The sequence below is a fragment of the Benincasa hispida genome, chromosome 7, assembly GCF_027475165.1.
Source record: "Benincasa hispida cultivar pf3 chromosome 7, pf3_genome.v1.1, whole genome shotgun sequence".
NCBI lineage: Eukaryota > Viridiplantae > Streptophyta > Magnoliopsida > Cucurbitales > Cucurbitaceae > Benincasa > Benincasa hispida.
Window position 1 is genome coordinate 5,733,824 of NC_143484.1, and position 20,589 is coordinate 5,754,412.

Here is a 20,589-nt window from a genome sequence, read left to right on the forward strand (position 1 = left end):
GTTCATATAATTTATTTTTTTAAAAAAATAAATATGAGGTTACACAATAATTGTTGAAATTAACATTATCATGGATGAATGTCAACAAGAAATCACCCAACAACAAAACTCTTGTATGTTTTTAAATAAGACACCAATTATCATTGTGGTTATAGAAGTACAAAGTTATGGGTCACTACAATCTTCATTCACGTATTAAAAAAAATGAAATAAGAATTAGCACACATGAACAAGTTTATAAGAAAAATGTAGGTGGGACAAGAAACATACATCTCTACAAAAAAAGAAAAAAAAAAAAAACTATAAAGAAGCACATATCTATAAAAAGAAAACAGATACAACAAAAGTGAAAATTAGAAGAAGAAATTAATGTGATTTATTTTCAACCTCTTAGCTTCTTATTGTGACTTTGTGAGTATGAATAAGTGTACTATAAAATAACTCAAATGTTTCAATCTTGCAACCCTTTTCTAGATCTGTATGAAAAGAAATACAAAAGGAAACAAAATAAAAAGAAATAGATACGACAAAAACGAAAATTAGAAGAAGAAAATGATGTGATTTCTTTTTCTATTTCTTAACTTTTCAGTGTGACTTTATGAGTATGGATGAAAGAACAGGATGATTTATTTATATCAAAAGATTTTAGAGATGGAGAGAATTTAAAGGGTTGGGAGAGATAGTGAAGAGTGAATGAGATAAAGGAAATGTAGATAAGCATAATTGTTTTATAAAAAGGATCCGACGATCAAGCAATGGACCTAGCAGACTTGTTTAAGTGTACACACTTTGAGAGTGATAATGTGTTTATTAATCAGGCCGCTAATGATGCATACGTAAGTTTTGATTTCTCAATGTAACTTTATTTATTTACGATTGTCATACAATTATTTGTTTAAATTATCGATGTAGAGTCAAATGGTCGAGCTGAGAGAAGCCTCCACATAGAAAGGGTCTAAACCAATTTCGAGAGAAGAAATATGCAAGTAGATGTTGGGCATTGGTGTAGGCCTTGGTAAGACACTGAAGCCTAAAAAGAGAAGAAAAGAGAAGTTACCAATCGAATGCATCCTCCATAAAAGTTATTGAAGAGCAACAACAAGAGAAAGAATCGTTAAAGGCGAGATTGGCTAGATTGGACAAGGAGGAAGAAAGAAAAACTGAGATGGATGATATGAAAGTCATGATCTTACAACTCATGAAATCACAAGGAGATAAATCAAATTAGGTATGAATTCTTCAACATTTGTAGTATGCTAATTAGAAAATTGTGTATGTTGTTATCATGAAGTTATGGTAACAACATAAACATATAGTTATGTAAAGTATAGTTGAATGATATATTGAATTCGTTGATGTTCTTAAATTGAGTTTTAAGTTTAATATTGAGTTCGAGATTAATTAAAATAAACTATATGCTATATTGAGTTCGGGAGATTGCATATAATCCATTTGAATTTGTCAATGTTCTTATGTTGGGCTTCAAATTGGTATAATTAAGGGTAAATGCATAGTTATCTTTAAGTTTAAGTTGGGTTTTAAGTTCTATATTGAGTTTGAAATTAAAATGTGTAAATGTGTGATAGTTTATTTCAATTTGTTAATGTATGTTAAGTTTTAAGTTTTAGATTGAGCTTGAGATTAACTTTGAAATGGGAAAATGATATATTGAGTTTGTGGATGGAGGGGGATTGAATATAGTTTAAAAAAACGATAGGATGACTCGTCACTCGAAATATGGATATCAAATGGAAAGCACTGTAATTGTTGTTCGAGATGACTAAGATCTTCTCGTTTGCAATCACAAGTTACTCAGATTTAATGGTCAAGTACAATAAAAGAGTCAGGGGATACTATATGCTAAGGCTTCAAAACTCTTCTGTCGTTTACCTGATGGAAGCTCAATCGTGTAGGCGAACCTCCAATAACTAAATGATAGTTCAATTATGCAAATGATAGAATGAAGCGCTAGACGATCGTGGTGACGACAGTTGATTAGAGCTAAACGATCATATAGACTATTGGATGCAGAGCTAAACGATTAGATAAAAAGCTAGACGATTGTATAGATGATTGGATGCAAAGCTAAACGATTATGTACACAATGTGATAGGAACTACACAATCGTGTAAACGATATTTTAGTAAATGCTAAACGATCGTAGAGTTAGAAAGAAAGAACACAAGAGTTTAAGTGGTTCGGCCAATGGCCTACGTCCACTTTGCAAATCAGGAGGGTCTCTTTTATTACTTCTTCTTCAAAGTTATTACAGAATGAATGCCTTCTCTATCTCTTGTTCTTCTTACGTCATTCTCACATTGATTTTCCTTTTATACACAGACACAGTAGTTAACGATGAAGCTCTGGTGGTTATAACAATATAACAGAAAGAAGATGACAAAGCTTCAACTGCCTACAATCTTGTTTTCTTGTCTTCGGTTCTTTCTATAACAATCTTCACCTTTGTAAGCATCTAGAGTGCCTTTCCCTATTGCTTGTTATGCTAACTTGACTAACCTTTTTCAGGTAACTCGAACCCGAGAAGGTCCAAGCATCGGCCAAGCTTGCTTAGTGGAACTGTTTTGGTTAGCATATTGATGGTGGGAATTTAGGAGGTCAATTTTACTCGACAACCAAAATCCCATGGACGCGGTATGTGATGCATGTTCTTAAAATATACATTGATAGTCATGTGTCGATGGTCATGCGTTGGACTGATAATGCGTTAATGAATGTATGTGATGACCATGCGTCTTGCCACAAGTTTTCTTACGCTCACGCCAAGTATAACGTGAACGCAAGTTTCTCGGGTAATCCAAGGTCGAACACAGGGACTTGTAGCTATATGTATACGGTGATGTGCATGCGGCGGTTTAAATAAATGAATGGAGGGGATGTTGCTAAGTTAATCCTACTCTTACTCCTATCTAACATACAATGCAATGAGAATATGTATGAAAGATAGAGATGCGACAAACCTTGACTTGAATAAATGTATAGGATAATAGATAAAACGCGGAGATGATTTCATTACAACCCTTAAGAGTGACCGCAAGAACAACCTTAGTCAACGCAAACCATGCAATCATGCTACACACACGTGAACCTAACTTTAGGACGTATGCGGTGTATCTACGATATTGTCGAGAAGCTTATGCCTGCCTAGACCTCCATAACCAGCTCACTAGCTCTCGCCGCATGAGCGTGGCTGCCACATAACCCCTTGTCCTACTTCTTGGATGCATGCAAATCCAATCTGTAGGGTGCATACGGTGTGTGAAGCAAATAGAGCTTATCTCTAAGGTCCCCATTCTTGCCTATGCGTTCCAATCCGCTCTCTCGAGTCTTAGATTTGGGTTTTAGATTACTCTCTCAAGTGTGCCTAAATGATGAAAGATGCACTCATAGAACAAGGTAATCGCATGAACTTGGCTGACCTAAGATTATTCCTATATCTAGTGAACATACCATCTCGAGCAGTTGGTTGTTGCTGACTTTACTCATAGACAGACAATGTTTTAGCCTATAGACATGCATTGTCGTAGCTTCACACTAAGTAAATAAGGTTACTCACACACTCACGAAACGCACACCTCTCGATGGGTTGCTACATGCTTCATATCCCTAATCCACATGACTAAGTATGCAATACCCAAGCAATCTCACTAAGTGTTGCAATGAAAGTAAAGATGCTAAGCAAAAAAGACGGAGATGGAGTCGAAGGAACAAAGAAATGCACTGAAAACAAATTGTATTAATTTCTTAATTCCAAAATGTCATACAATACAATATGAGAAAAGAAAGGAAAAAGAAATGATCGGCTGGAAGCAAAGATTTGCTCCCAGCAGATGTGCGTCAAGGCTGCCAGTGGTGCCATGGATGGGCGGAGGAGTTGACTCTCTCGAGATCTAGCTCCGGTCGTCACTTGAAATGGATGAAGGAGGTGAAGAACTCTCAAACTTCTTCTCACGCATTTGACTGGATCGCAAGGATCCGCCCTAGGCAAACCTCAGGTAAAAACCTTGGATTACTTGAATTTCTGCTCATCGGCTTCTATTTATAGAGCTTGGGTTACCGACAACATTAATTGGACTGCTCTGAGTCTGATGTTCGACGCATTAGTCCTTTTTGAATCTCTGCCACCAACGGCGTGGTAAGTGAAATGTCAACATCATCTTTTGGTTTTTCTCGAGGTAGATGCATTAATGCGTTCATTCCACCAACCTTGCGTTCATTCCATTAGAATGTGTTGTTGCGTAGCCACAATTATTCAATGGCCGCATTCGCTTACCGCAAATCTATATGATGACCGCAATCGCCTGTAGAGCGCAACTCCCATGCGATGGACGCATATGGCTGATTACCGCAACATCCATGTGTTGATCGATGCGTTTGCCTTTGCGATGGAGTGTTTCTTCACATGCGGTCGTCTATACGGTGGTCCAGTTTCCGCATTGTGTTCATTTCCTACATTAGCTACAAAAATAGAACATTGAACACATAATTAGCACAAAATAATGGGTTGGATGAGATTCGACATGCTGATCGATGCAAGCTCACTTTCTCGTGAATTCCTATCATGATTGCTGCATATTCTGCCTAATAACCTTCATAATTCTAAGTAAAAGACCTAAGATGACATGCAGACATGCATTTTTGCATGTCATCACATATCAGCTGCATTGTCTAAGGTATGAATTTTCACTACCTCAACTTCCTCTTTCTCAATCTCCTATTTGATAACATGATATTTGATGTCAATGTGCTTGGTTCTGCTGTGAAACTGTTGGTTTTTAGATAGGTAGATTATGCTCTGGTTATCAAAAATATATTCTTCCTTTGTTTTTGTAATGTTGAAATTGTTTAGTAAACCTTATAGCCACAAACCTTCTTTCACAGCCTCAGACAGTGCAATAAACTCAACCTCTATTGTGAAAAGGACCACAATAGGCTGCAAACTAGCCTTCTAGCTTATCAAATTTTTTCCCCATAGGAAAACATAGCCTGATAATGAGTGCCTTTTGTCCAAATCCCCTGCATAATCTGCATGTACATAACCATACACTTCATCATTGGATGGCTCATTCTGTCTATACAAGACCTTTGTTTCCTTTGATGAACATATATACTTCAATATCCATTTGACTGCTTCCCAATGTCATTTACTAGGGTTTTCCATATAACTACTAACCATACTTATTGCATAGAATAGATCTAGTTTGGTAGAAGTTATTAGGTACATCAGAGATCCCACTGCTTAAGAATAGGGAATAGCCTTCATATGGTTTATGTCACACCCCACCCCAAGCCCATCTCCTGAGCTCGAGGGAAGGTGCAACAAACTGCAGATACCACCCTTTTGTGTTATCCACTGCCCATCGAAAACTCTTTACTCATAAAACTTTAAGCCAAGGACATAAACAACAACTGTTGACTAAAATCATTTTATTACAAACAGTGTAATGTTTATACAACTTTCAGAATTAACTACAAAGTTTACAACATCAACTCTAAAACCTGAAGTGTGGCTGTAGTTGTGTCAGACCTTGACCTTAGCAGTACCCTGAAACTCCTCATTTTTCTCTACCTAGGAAGAAAAACATGAAAGAAAAGAATGAGCTTCAAGAAGCTTAGTGATTGCTAACCAACTTCTAGAGTCTATTTCAACTCATAATAATAGAAGCATATCACAACTACGAGGTTAACACTCAAACCTCAGTCTCAAATGAGTCTGTTCTCAACTCTACCTACACACACAGTAGATAGTTAAACTGATACTAGTCATAAACGCTTACTCTCTTGCGTTCCCTATGTGCACATAGATCCTCGCTTATGGGGTCAGAAGCTAGGCCTGTCAGCCCTCTGACCACCCTATCTGAGGTTCTTCCTACAAGCTCAGGAACTAGACCTCTCGGTCCCCTGACCATTCCGTGAGGTTCTGCTCCCAGGCTTAGGAACTAGGTCTATTGACCCCCTGACTATCTTATTCACTTATTCTCAATCTCATTCTAATTACTCATTCCCAACATAATTATATACATATACTCTAAAATATGTGATTAAGATTGAAAGAAAAATACCACTCACCTTAGTTGGGTTGGAGCCTTTCTCTCTAGAAGTTTCTTGGTTTCCTCGAGCTCCCTTTTGAACCCTAAATTCCAGATTCAACTTCAAGATTAGATTACTCATCATTCCAAGCCTTACTATCAGACACTTCCTTCTACAAATATGTTCTAAAATGCCTCAGAAAGCTTACCTTAAAATATTAGCTTAGATCTCTTTGTGGTTTGGCTAGAATCATCAAATCATCAAGACTGGCTCAAGATTATCCGAGAGCTCGACCCTTCTGCCTTTTCCTCACTCTTCAACCTGATTCTTTGGAGCTTCTTCTCTGGACGCCCTTCCTTGAAAACTAAACTCTCTTATCTTTCAAGTGGATTTAGAATCACTTAAAACACACGAGTATTCTGGGAGAACTCCTCATCCCAATTTAATGCTACTTCAGGACCTCAATGTCCGACAACATCTCCTTCTCTTGGAACCACTTGATCAACGCATGGTATGTTGGATCGTCTCAAAACTCAGTGGAAGTGACGAGGATTGATAAGAACTCTATTTCATTAATTTTGGCAGAAACTAAAGTATGCTAATACAGAAATAAATGGGTTTCAATTCATACCTTTATAGAACTTCTTCAAAGCTTGATTCCAACTGCAAATCTCTCTGAATCTTATTGTAGACCACCTCAAGATCTTCCCTACTATCCTCTTGGTGCTCTAAATTGAGCTGTGGGGCTCAAAATAAGCTTGAATTAGGGGAATTTAGAGAAAAGCTCATAGCAGCAACCCGATGGAAGAACACTTTCTTCACACGAATTTTCAGCTAAAATTTTACCGATTGCATGCCTCAAATTCACTCCAATCTATCAATATATTGTAGACAATCATGCAACGAAGATGGTTACATTAGATGCAACTCATGCTTGGAGTAATTGAAGACTGAAGATGGTGGGTTTTGTGTGAGCAACTTGATGATGATAATGGAAAAACTCAAATTCCATTTTGTATTTTTCTTCTTTTTCAACTTTTCAAAATTGATTTCATAAAATTGAAAATATTATTAATTTTACAAAATTAATTTCATAAATTAATTTTCTTAATAAAATTAATAAATAATTATTTAAACAATATAAATAATTCTAATTAATTTAATATCAAGTATTAAATTAATTTTACACAATTCCATGTTCATATATTTTAAACATATTTAAATATTAATTCTACAATTTCATTTAATTTTAATTTGGACATTTCAAATTAACTTAGCATGCTACTCTAAAGCTAATCCATTTATAGGCTAGTAGGGGGACCTCACAGGTCTATAGATCATGGGCTCCAACGATCTGAGATTAATTGGCTAAACTCAATAGACCGAATTAATCCTCATTCGTTAACTCATGGGTCACTCCATTAAAGTCCATAGTTGAACTCCCCTCACTGTAGATATATTATGTCCACTCCATATAACCATGATTAGTAAGTTAACTCTTCACAGGTTATTCATAATAATGGTTGGGTCAAATCTCTGTTTTACCCCCGAAATTACCTCTTGTTCTTTAAGTCCCACTGATCCTCTAATAAACAATTGATTTGTGATCCAATCAACAAATTGGGTCCCTCTCAGGCCAATGAGAGGTTGAGGCCTCTTGTTCAAGACCCAAAATCAGCACTTAAAGGAATAACCTCTCTACTAACCCTAATCGGGTAGGAGTGAATTCCATCTTGCAGAGCTATGTCCCCAATTATTCATCCGGTCTTATCTCCAAAATAGGAGGCTTATTGCGCAGTGTTGTTGGATTACTCTCACCGTTTGCAGATTGAAGGATAATCTTGAACAAACAAGGGTTCATAGTTAGCTCAGGATTAAGGTCAAGTTACCTAGGGCATTGCTTTGAAATAGTTAGTCTTAAACAGTAAACAACGTTATAAAGTAAGAGTGACTGATTTCGTGATCCGATCTTGTACAAAATTCATTTGCACAGGATGCTCCCACTTCTCATGTCATAACATGTACAAATTAGGATCACATCGTTTATAGCACTTTACAACTCTTTGTAACAACTACAGAGTAAGCCGCATCTAATAGTATTACCAAAATAAGGCACCTAACCGTATTCATATACTATAGATCATTTTTTACTATTTACTCGAACCTGATCCACTTTTATGTCTCCACATAAATTTCAAGTACTCATGTAATAGTCAAGGGACTTTTAGGTTTATTGGATTTCTAATAATCAATATATTCAATAACAATTATTGAATTTTCAGAATAAGTTCTATTGTTTACAAAACACGAGTTTTAGGACATAAAACCCAACATGGTCTTGCTACCAACACATGTCCTTTATGATCAACGAATAGCTTCTTACGAATCTACTCTCAAACATTCTTCCTAATATGCTTTGAAGAGAATTCGGGTAATGAACTGAAGAGACACTTTGTGGTGGTATTTATAGGCTTTAGGAACCGATCTTTATCATTTCTCAAGACGTCCAACACATGACATCTCCTTCTTTAGAAACTTTTGAAGTGTCTGCACTATGCTTTGGCACCACCTATTTCCTTGCCATTCATCTATTTCCATGCCACTCACCTACTTGCATGAAGTTTGAGTTGTCTTTGTCATGCATAAGTCTTCCTTGCATGAAACTCTATTTGTCCACCTCCTACTAAATCAAACTCAACCTTTTCTAGGTTTAGCAACTTGTTCGGATGAATCCATCAACCTTGTGTACTGCAACGCATAAACACTACACTATACGCCCATCGTCTAGCTCATCGTGTAGCCTTTGTGCTCATCACATAGCTCATTGTCTAGTAATCTCTCGCTGTCGCTCATCATCCAGCCCTCTCGCTGTTGCTCATCGTCTAGCGCCTGTGCCCATCGAATAGCGCCTATGCCCCGTCACATAGCTCTATCGTCTAGTGATCTCTCGCTGTCGCTCATCGCATATCTCTCGTTGTCGCTCATCGTGTATCACTGACCCCATCATCTAGCATATCACGCCCATCGTCTAGTGCATCCGTTTATCGTCTAGCGCCATCGTCTAGCGCTTGTGCCTAACGCATCTTCTAGCATCTACACTTATCGTCTAGCGCCCAAGCTCATCGTTTAGCACTATCGTCTAGTGCTGTCGTCTAGTGCTTATGCTTATCATGTGGCACCATCGCCTATCATGTAGTGCTATCGTCTAGCACATCATTTAGTGTCACATGTAGCTACATAATCGTCCGCGCGCACAACACTCCAACGCCCAACGCCCACGCTCGCGTACACCTGATTCTGCCGCATGCATGCTAATCTCCAAAACTTGACTTCCGCATGTCTTGTCCAACACATGGCTTTTCTTCACTCGGTCACACTTGGCTACAAGGCTTAATTTCTTATAACCTCTACAAACATAGCCTCATTAGAGCCTCATGCGTTAATGTTTCCTAACACCAAACACATGGTTTCTTTTTTACTTCATACTTAGCCAAATTTTACTAGTTAAGGCTCAATTCAAAGCTACTAAACAAATCTTATTCAAACACTTAGAATTTTCCTTCTCTTCAACATAGGATTTAACTTATACTTAGTTAATTACCTTAATTACCTACTTAAGCGGGGAAATTGAGATCCGGGTTTCACAGTTTATGTGCTCTTCATCTGTACTTTTTGCACTATTTGCAGCTGAAATCATGAAATGAGGTGCAAGAGGAGTGCAAACTGGTTTAACACCTTCCATTTTGAACCTCTGTAATATTTCTACACAATATTTTGATTGACTCACTTATAATCTGCCCTATCTTCTATCTCTTTCAATCTCAATGCCTAGGTTCCTTCTTGATTCCCCCTAGTTCTTTCATATCAAACTCTTTCTTTAGAAGCATTTTACCTTGCCTCAACTCTTCCTTGGAACTCCTGGCCAGCAGCATGTCATCTACATAGAGAAGTAGATAAACAGGTTCCTTGAAGCTACTAGAGTTTGTATACACACACCAATCATATGAGCTTCTCTTGAACCCCATTTTTTAGATCATTTCATCAAATAACCTCTTATACCAACACCTTGGTGACTGCTTAAGACCATACATAGACTTATTTAGCAAATAGACCAAGTCTTCTTCTCTCATTTACACATACCCTTGAGGTTCTTCATGTAAATGGTCTCATTCCACAACCAATGTAGAAAGGATGTCTACACATTCAATTGGTCTAAATCCAAGTCCTTATGCACAACTAAGGAAAGAAGTTGCCTAATGGATGTATGCTTTAGCATTGGAGAAAAGACCTCAGTGTAATCTATACCATCTTTTTTTTTGAACCCCTTAGAAACTAGTCTTGCCTTGAACCTAGACTTTTGTACCCCTGGACTCTCTCCTTTAAATTTATAAATCAACTTACATAAGATAGGTTTGTACCACTTAAGCAAAGGTACTAGTCTCCAGGTGTAATCTTTGTTGAGGGACTTCATTTCATCATTCATTGCCTCAATTCATGGTCTAGCATTAGGGCTATTTGTTGCTTCCTCAAAGTTAGTGGGTTCATTGTTGCTCAATGAAATGGCAGCACTTAGAGCAACACTAGCAAAGTCAGATTCATGGTATTTAGCAGGTGGCACAATAGTTCTTCCAAGTCTGTCTCTTGCTAATGAATAATTCTTTAAGTCTCCATGTGTCTTTACTTATTCTCTTGACACATGTTCACTAGTTTCATTAGTATCATCACCTTCAGATTCTAGATTTTTAGAGAAAGTAGAACCTCCATGATCATTTTGAGGCTCCACCTCAAACCTTAAGCTACTTGTCTTTGACATAGATGTAGTTGATTGCTCAGACATCATAAACATCTCATTCTCTCTTAATACCATATCTCTACTATTCACATATCACTTCTCAACAGGATGCCACAACCTATAACCCTTCACTCCCGGTGTAAAGCCTAAAAACATGCATTTTACAGCCCTCGGTTCAACTTACCTTGGCTTTGATGCACATAGCCTACACAGCCAAACACCTTCAAGTGTTCCAACTTAGGTGGCTATCTTGTCCACCTTTCTTAGGAGTTTTTAGCTCTATGGACTGATGTGAGCACCTATTAAGAGTGTATGTTTTGTATGAAATAGCTTTAGCCCAATACTTTTTAGGCAATAGAGCATTGGATTGGACAGCTGACATCTAACTCTTTCCAGCACTGTTCTATTCAATCTTTCAGAGACTCCATTTTGTTGATGTGTGTATCTCATTATTCTGTGCCTACCATTCTCCCTACAAAACAAGTTGAACTCCTCTCCACAAAACTCTAAACAATTATCAGTTCTCAAATGTTTAATATGTCAAAGGTTTGCTTTTCAATCAAGGTCTTCCATTCTTTGAATCTACTAAACACTTCATCTTTGGTTTTTAGAAAGTAAACTCAACTATTAAGTAATCATCTACAAAGAAAAAAAAGTACCTTGCTCCACTTAGAGATGGAGAATGAGCTGGCACCCACAAGTCTGAACGCACATATTCAAGGATCTCTTTAGAAGTGTGTTGTCCTTTGGGGAACCATTGTCTTGTTGCTTTGCCTAGAATGCAATGTTCACAAAATTTTACGTTGTCTCCAACACCCTTAGGAAGAATCCCCTATTTTTAGAGTATTTTCAGCCTCCCCATACTGATATAAGAAAGCCTTTTGTGCCATAACTCATATTCTATGGGTTCTTCATCAGTTGCCATTAAGGCCGAATGTGCCATTTGCACATCCTTGATGACATACAAACCATTCACTTTGGTTGCCACCAATACTACTTTAGAGTCTTTAATTATTTCAAAGGTTCCTCCAACACCTCTATACTTACAGCCAGAAAGATAGGAGATTTCTCTTCAATGGAGAAACATGCCTCACATTCCTAATCAATTTCACTAAACCATCTTGCATTTTCAAGGATACAAACCCTATTACAACAGCTCTGCAAGTGTTGTTATTTCCCATGTAGATCAGCCCTCCATCCCACTTCTTGTAGGTGCAAAACCATCCTTTAGATGGTTTCATATGAACTGAACAACCAGAATCTATCACCTAGTTCTGAGTCTCCATAGTATTTTGCTCTCCATCTTCTTCAGTTGAAGGCAAAGCATCTAAATACATTAGGGAATTCTCCCCCACAATAGTTTCAGTCTGTTTTTCACCCATGTTCTGTTGGTTCAGCTTCCTCTTCAAGGCATAACAGTCCTTTACGTGTCCCATTTTGTGACAAAAATGGCACTTAATCTTGGACTTATCACGCCCATTTTGTTTCCCTTTCCCATTATTCTTGTTCTTCCCCTTTGAAAACAAGCCTTCACCTCCTTGTTGATCTTTCTTGCGCATTTGCAACTCTAATTCTCTAACTCTTACTACTGATATGATTACTTCTGTTGTTATTATTTCTCTATCGTACTTCATGGTTTTCTTAACATCCTTAAATGATTCTAGTAGAGTTTAGTAATATGAAAGCGTCATTTTCTTCCTCAATATTATCTTCTATTGATCTGAATTCAGAAGACAGTCTCTTGAACTCGTTCAAATTATCAATGAGGGACTTTACAGCATCCATATTGTAAATGACAAATCTTTCCCTCACGAGCGCTTTGTTAGGCAGGTCTTTGTTGAGATAAATCTCATTTAGTTTGTTGTAAAGGACATAGACAGTAGGCTGATCTACAAATGTCTCAAAACACTATTTGTGACATTCAAGATAATGGTTCCATAAGCGTTTACCTCGATTGTCTTTTTCTCTACCTCGGTGAGTGTTTCAAGGTACTTTGAAGGGTCCGTGATGGCTAGTAGTGCCTTATGTTGTCCCAAAACTTCTTTAATCCTCGCTTTCAATAGTTCAAAGTCTGTCTTACCATCAAACTACTCAATTTCATATCTGGTTGTTGCCATTCTTGATCTTCAAGATTGACTTATCTGATTTGAAGTATGTAAGAATTCGAATCTTGGATCAGTCTCGAACTGTTCACTGAGCTCTGGTACCACTTTTTGTTCCAGATGACTAACATATTCTCGTTTGGAATAAAAAATTACTCAGATTTAATAGTCAAGTACAATTCAAGAGTCAGGGGATACTGTATACTGAGGCTTCAAAACTCTTCCTTTGTTTACTTGATGGCAACTCAATCTTGTAGACGAATCTCCAAGAACTAAACCATAGTTCAATTATGTAAACGATAGAACGAAGCACTAGACGATCATATTGACAACAGTTGATTAAAGCTAAACGATCGTATAGACGACAGTTGAAAAGATAGACGATCGTATAGACGATTGGATGCGAGGCTAAACGATCATGTACACGATGCGATAGGAACTACACGATCATGTAAACGATACTTTAGTAAATGCTAAATGATCGTAAATTTAGAAAGAATGAACATAAGAGTTTAAGTGGTTCGGCCAAAGGAAAATGTCCACTGTGCAAATCGAGAGGGTCTCTTTTATTACTTCTTCTTCAAAATTATTACAGAACGAATGTCTTGCCCTCTTTCTTTTTCTTCTTATGTTATTCTCACATTGATTTTCCTTTTATACACAGGTGCAATGGTCAACGATGAAACTCTGGTGATTACAACAATATAACAGAAAGAAGACGACAATGCTTCAACTGCCTGCAATCTTGTTTTCTTGTCTTAGGTTCTTTCTTTAACAGTAACAACAAAATATTAACAACAAGAAAACAAGTAAAGACACACAGGAGTTAGTAACCTAGTTCAACCTAGTTCGACGATAAACCACCTACATCTTAGGAGCAGTGTCCTTGGAAAGATAATTAGATTGAAGAGTTAAGCAATTACAACGTAGTGCATATTTGTAATACAATGATTTCTATAGTGACTCACATAGAGCCTACCTCACAAGTCACCTAGGCTTCCGCTAGATGTGAGGCTCCCTCCCAATTTTATTTAGGGTCTCCATAAGTGTGATAATATTAGTGTTGAACACTTCGACTTCCAATAGTGTGTAGGATTCCTCTCCACTTGATTATCTTCCCTGTAACTCATTGAACTCCCTTCACTGGAAAATCTTAGGTCCTCCCTAAGATAAAGAAATCCTTCTCGGGAATGAATCCTAGGCCCCCCCAAGACCTAGAATCCTTCTCTTTAGGGATGCCTTAGGCTCCTCTAAGACAGAAGTTATCTTCAAGTTCTTCAACATTTCAACCAATGGATTCGCACCTCGGAATAAAGTGAGCAAAGATCAAAACACCATGTAGCACAATCTCTCACAATAAAAAAAATGTGGCAATCCTAAATTAAAGTCATTATTCTCCTTTTACACATTGTAGCTAATTAAGGAAATAATTTCTGCAAAACATTTCCCCTTCGATCAAAATAAGTTACGTCATAAATAAGAAAAATATTGGACAAAAATAAAATAGCCGAGATTTCCCATAATAGGAAAGAGAAAATATTTTGCATATAATTTCATATTAGGAAAGTAAAATATTATTTAAGATTAGTAATGTCTAAGTTAGATGTTAAGCAACCATTTGTGATAATTGCAAAAGCCACCAGAAGCTGCTTGGAAAAAAATATAGAGATAATAAGCAAATCTCCAGCATAGATCATTTGAATTTTTTAATGTTCTTATGCTGGCTTTAAAATTGATATAAGGATAAATGCATATTATCTTTAAGTAAGGTTTTTAGTTCTATATTGAGTTAGAGATTAAATGTGCAAATGTATGATGGTCTCTTACTTCAATTTGTTAATGTTCTTATGTTGTGTTTTAAGTTTTATATTAAGCTTGAGATTAATTTTGAGATGGGTATATGCCAAATTTTTGGATGGGGCAAGAGGGGACTGGATAGAGTTCATTTGAATTTGTTAATGTTCTTATGTTGGATTTAAATCAGTGCAGGCGTAAATATACAATTATGTTTAAGTTTGAGTTTAGTTTTAAGTTTCATATTCAATTTGAAATTGATATACGGTATATTGAGTTTGATATTAAAATATGTAAATATGGATTGGTTTATTTCAATTTGTTAATGTTCTTAAGTTGAATTTTAAGTTTTATATTAATATTCAGATGGGTATATAATATATTGAGCATTGAAAAACTATTTAAATTTGTACTTTGTAGGTATCTTGAGATTTTTGTTAAAGATCCATCTCTAGATGAGTTAAGTTATGTTGTAGTTTTGTATTTTATAGGTACTTTGTGGTTTTATATTTCGTGGATGTTATGTAATGTTTAAGAATAATCTTGCTAGTAGTTGTTTATTTGACAAAATTTCTTAGATTCAAACATATTTTGTGGATATTATTTAATATTTTAGAAAACTAATTAACTTATCATTTTTTATTTAAGATGATTTTAGATTTGTAGATTCAAGGTTTGATATTTGTTAGCAAAAATATTTAGTATTTAATAAATAAGAAAAATATATATTCTGACACTAGCCGTTGGAAAAAGTGTAGATCTATGAATTTCTTAACTTTTTTCTCGACATTAGAATACGTAGTCGTTAGTAGAAATAAACTTTTCTTGACCCTAAAATAAGGCACTATTAGTAAAGCTAATCTTTTTCAACGGTAAAAACTTCTATTGTCGTTGGAAAAAGTAAACTTCTACAGATGCTAAAAGGAATCGTCGTCAAAAAAGAACGTCTATACAATTTGTTAAAATCCGTTTTAAGTGTCGAGAGATGTACTTTATGCCTATAGGATTGTTTGGCATCGGCATAAATCATCCCTCGATCATTAGAGGATTTAGTGATTGGATCATAAACAATTTTTCATTAGAGGATCTGTTGGAACTTATGAAACAAGACATAATATCGAGGGTAAAACAACATATTGACCCAGTCGGTATTACGAACAACCTGTGAAGGGTCGACTTACTAATGGTTATATCGTGTGGATACAAATATATCTATGGTGTGGAGAGTGCAACTATCCAGTTATAGTGATGTGACTCGATTGTTAATAAATACTGATTAATTCGGTCTAAAGAGTTTTGCAAATTAATCTTAATCGTTGGAGCTCATGATCTGTAGGTTCATAAGGTCCCTCTACTAGCTCGTAAAACATGAACACCTTGAATTATTAAAGTGAGTGAATTTTGAATAATATCAATTTGAATTGTTCAAATTGAAATTAGGGTTTTGAGTTTGAATTAGTTCAAATTCAAATTAGGGTTTGCATAATTATAATTGACATTTGATTTGTTGAAATTAAACGAAATTGGAAAGTGTATAATATTTAAATGTTGATTTAAATATTAATTACATGAATAAGTTTCATATTGAAAATTAGGTGTTTGATTAAATAATATTTGATATTAAATTTAATTAATTAAAAATCAAAATTAATTTTTCAAATTTTATTTCAATTTTAGAAGTTGAGATTAAGTTTTTTATTTTAGAATTAATTTTGAATTAATTAAAAATCAGAAAAATAGTGAAAATTGGAAAATCGGAGAAAGTGTTCTTTTCCCACTTTTCTCCTAGCATGAGGTGTTCCTCATGCTTAATCCCACCTAATTCCACTAATAGCTTGAAGAAGATGCTAGCCATTGCTTTTGCTAAAGAAGTCTGCATGTTGAAGAGTGATAAAACACTTCCAATTTTATTGAGGCAATGATGATTGACTGAGATTTTGGATGCTGAAAGTCAATTTCTGCACTTCATCTTCTTCTCTCTTCAAACCCAAAAAACACTCACCAAATTCACTCAAATCTGAGTTTCATTACTCAAATTCAAGGCTGAGAATAGTAGAGAAGATCTCTTGATGGTTCACGGACTGATTTGGAGTTGAATTGGAATAAAAAGCAGCTTGGATTTGGAGATTTCATCACAAAAGGTATCTAACTAGAAACCCACTTGAATATGCATGCTTTAGAACTCAAATTAAGTGTAATTAGAGTGCTTATTGATTTTGTTTGCTTCCGTTGCATGCTTGTGTATTCCATCAAACTGTATACTATAAGAGAAATTTTCACAGATACGAAAAATGTCAAACTATTTAAAAAAAATAAAAAATAAAACACTGATAAGACATTGATAACTTCTAACAACCACTATTAATGATAGACTTTTATCAGTTTCTATCACTGATACTATCAATGATAGATTTCGATAAGTTTCTATCACTTATAGACACTGATAGACTTCTATCAGCATCTATCAGTGATAGACTGTTAGTTTCTACAAGCATGCAACATAAGAAAATAGAATCATTAAGCACTCTAATTCATAAATTTTAGCTTTAAAACCAGCATGCTCATCATAAGATAAAGAGGGTTTTAAACATACCTTTGAAGATCTTCTTCTCCAACGAGATTCAGCTGTAATTCTCTCAAATTTTGGCCGTGGACCACCACTAAAGCTTCCCTACTATTCTCTAAGAGCCTTAGATTGAGTTGTGGGACTCAAAACAAGTAAGAATTTAGGAAATTGAGAGGTGGAAGGAGACTGGTTTCACTGCTATTGAAGAACCCTTCTATAGCAAGCTTTTCTCAGCAAAATCCACTATTTTTCATCCCAATTCCACTCAGAACTAAGTGCCTTTATGTAGCTTTACCATGAAATCATATTGCCTCTTTAATCTACACCTCCTACTAGAATTTTGAGGTAGAAATTAATGGTAGAAGATGACTATGGTGCTAGGTCTTCAAATTGGAAAATCCCACATTTGGAATTTTTCCATTTTTCCATTTTTTTTTCTTTTTTCATTTGAAACTAATTTTCAATATTAGTTCTTTAATTAAAACTGAAAATTTTTAATTCAATAATTATTTTTTAATAAAATTAATAATTAATAATTAATTAAACAATTTGATTAATTTTAATTTAATATCAAATATTAATTTAGTTTATCACCAATTCCATCATCACGAATCCTTTAATTTAGTTTATCACCAATTCCATCACCAGGAATCCCTTAATTTAGTTTACCATCAATTCCATCACTATGAATCCCTTAATATTCATGAAATTAATATTTAAATCATATTTAAATATTAATTGATTCTCCAATTTTATTTAATTACATAATTAAATGTGTAATTATATCACATGTAATTACTGATTCTCTTAATTCAAATTTGAATGATTTAAATTAACTTATCATCAATTCTTTACACCGAATTAACCCCCATTAGTTAATTACCGGGTCATTTCACTAAAACTCAGTAGTTGCACTCCCCTCACTGTAGATATATTGTGTCCACCCAATATAACCATGATTAGTAAGTTAATCCTCCACAAGTTGTTTGTAATAACAACTGAGTCAATAACTGTTTTACCTCCAATATTACCTCTTGTTACTTAAGTTTCACCGATTCTCTAATGAACAATTTGTTTATGATCCAACCAACAAACCAAATCCCTCTCGAGCCAATGAGAGGGTGGGCCGCTTGTTCAAGACTTGGAGTCAGCACTTAAGGGAACAATCTCTTGACTATCCTTGAAAGTGAGAAGAAGTGAGTTCCTTCTTGCACCCTACGTCCTCAGCTATCTATCTGGTCTTACACCTGAAATTGGAGGCTTACTGGGCCGATGCTATTGAGCCAAACCCCATCTAGTCAATCTTAAACAGTAAACAACGTTATAAAGTAAGAGTGACTTTTCTCGGTCCGATCTTATGCAAACTCATTGCATAGGACGCCCCCAGTCCTCATGTCACCACATGAACAAATCAGGATCACTTCATTTGTAGTACTTTACAACTCGTTGTAATAACTACAGAGTGGGTTGCATTATATATTGTTACCAGCATAAGACACCCAACCTTATTCGTATACTATAGATCATTTTGACTATTTACTCGAACCTGATCTACTCTTATGTCTCCACATAAAGTTAAAGTACTCATGTAATAGTCATGGATCTTTTAGTTTATTGGATTTATTTCTAAAACGAAATAAGAAATTCATATATTCAATAATAACTTTATCTTTAATAACAACTTGATTGATTTACAGAATAAGTTTATTGTTTACAAACGACGAGTTTTAGTACATAAAACCCAACAAACTCTCACTTGGACTAAAACTCTAGTGGTAACATACATATGAGTACATTGAGTTTTTGAGTTTTACAGAGAAATACAATAAACTAGGGAATCACATACCTATGGTTTGCCTTTAGGTATCATATATCCATCCTTAGGTATCACATACCCATGGGGTTTTCTCCCACTTGCCCTAGGTTATACTACCCATAGTCCTAGTCTCACTAGATGATCCTCAAACACTTTAGTTATGAGGATCGCTGTAAACATATTAGTATACTATGGACTTCTATTCAAACAATATAGGGAATGCATCTTAATGCCACAACTTCTTGTTTCTAGATACTGTCACCAAGACCTAATGAATTGAGTTTCCACTAAACGCAAATTATGGCTAGGTTGTTATACAATCCTCCCACTTCATCGAGGTACCCTCAACTCCATGAGTAAGATGCATTTGACCTATCCAAACAACTTTTATTATATTATCAACTTTAATCAATAACTTATGTTGATATACATTTTGCATTTATGGAAACTAAATATAATACATGGTGATCTCTTATACTTATACTTTTCTAGAAATTTTAGCATTTGACATAACAAATACTTGATTTTCTTTTAAATGAAAAGTATACTACTTTTGGATTGCCTACAGATAGGCATGCTATTTTGAAAAATATTCCAACACTCAAGAGTTCGATACTAACACATGTGTCGATCTTTTCTAAATTTCTGAACTATGTAAACGTCTTTTACATATCATAAAAAATTTGTATGAGCTCTCCATATCTCATATGGAGTTTTAGAAACACCTTGAAATTAGAATGATATTAAAAAATGATTAAGGCAACTATGTATAGAGTTATCCCTGGACTCCATGTTTTATCATAATACCGCTAGAAATCTCAGATTCTTTGTACTCTCTACCTTGATCTAATAGAAGTATTTCGATTATTTTACCTAACAAGTTTTATATACCTTGAACCATTCAAGTGTTCTAAACTTACAACTTAGGTAAACATAATTGTACTTTGAATAGTTACTATAATATTCATACAAACCATTTGAATGTATAAGCTTTAAAGGTTATTTGGTTAAAAAATTGATCATCTTATCTCTAAGATAAGATACACATAAAGTAAAAATATATTGTCTTGTAACTTATTTAGATGACCACTTTTAATGTTCTTTTTAATCTCATTTAAGATATTATGTGGCAAAATTTTCAATTACCAAAGATAACTACTATAATACACCTTTTGCCTATTGTTTATCAGCCATTTTAAATATCTAAATATTTGAAATAGCTTTTATCTTGGTTGGTTTTAACTTGAAAGTTCCATAAAGGATCTCTTAACAAAGAGTTCCATGAGCACGTTCAGATTGCTCCAATTTCACCATGACCAAAATACACCAAATACATTCAAACGCACAGTTATGCAAACAAACAATAATTAACGGCATGCTTTGAACAAAAAAAAAAAAAGGAGAGAGTGCTCATACCAGTTGAAGACGCTCTTCAAGCTATGGAACTCAAGGCAGCGGCAGACCTCTACTC

The 20,589-nt window shown here is 35.2% G+C and overlaps 1 long non-coding RNA gene across 2 annotated transcripts; it reads left to right on the forward strand.

Annotated features, from left to right (window-relative positions):
• Positions 1-507: 507 nt before the first annotated feature.
• LOC150034869 (uncharacterized) lies at positions 508-14,989 on the forward strand. Of its 2 annotated transcripts, XR_016530577.1 has the most exons (4): positions 515-836; positions 913-1,228; positions 2,341-2,652; positions 13,607-14,988. It is a non-coding gene; the product is annotated as an uncharacterized LOC150034869 (long non-coding RNA). The 2 variants fall into 2 exon arrangements; XR_016530576.1 differs by having other exon boundaries at positions 508-836; positions 913-2,652; positions 13,607-14,989.
• Positions 14,990-20,589: the final 5,600 nt, after the last annotated feature.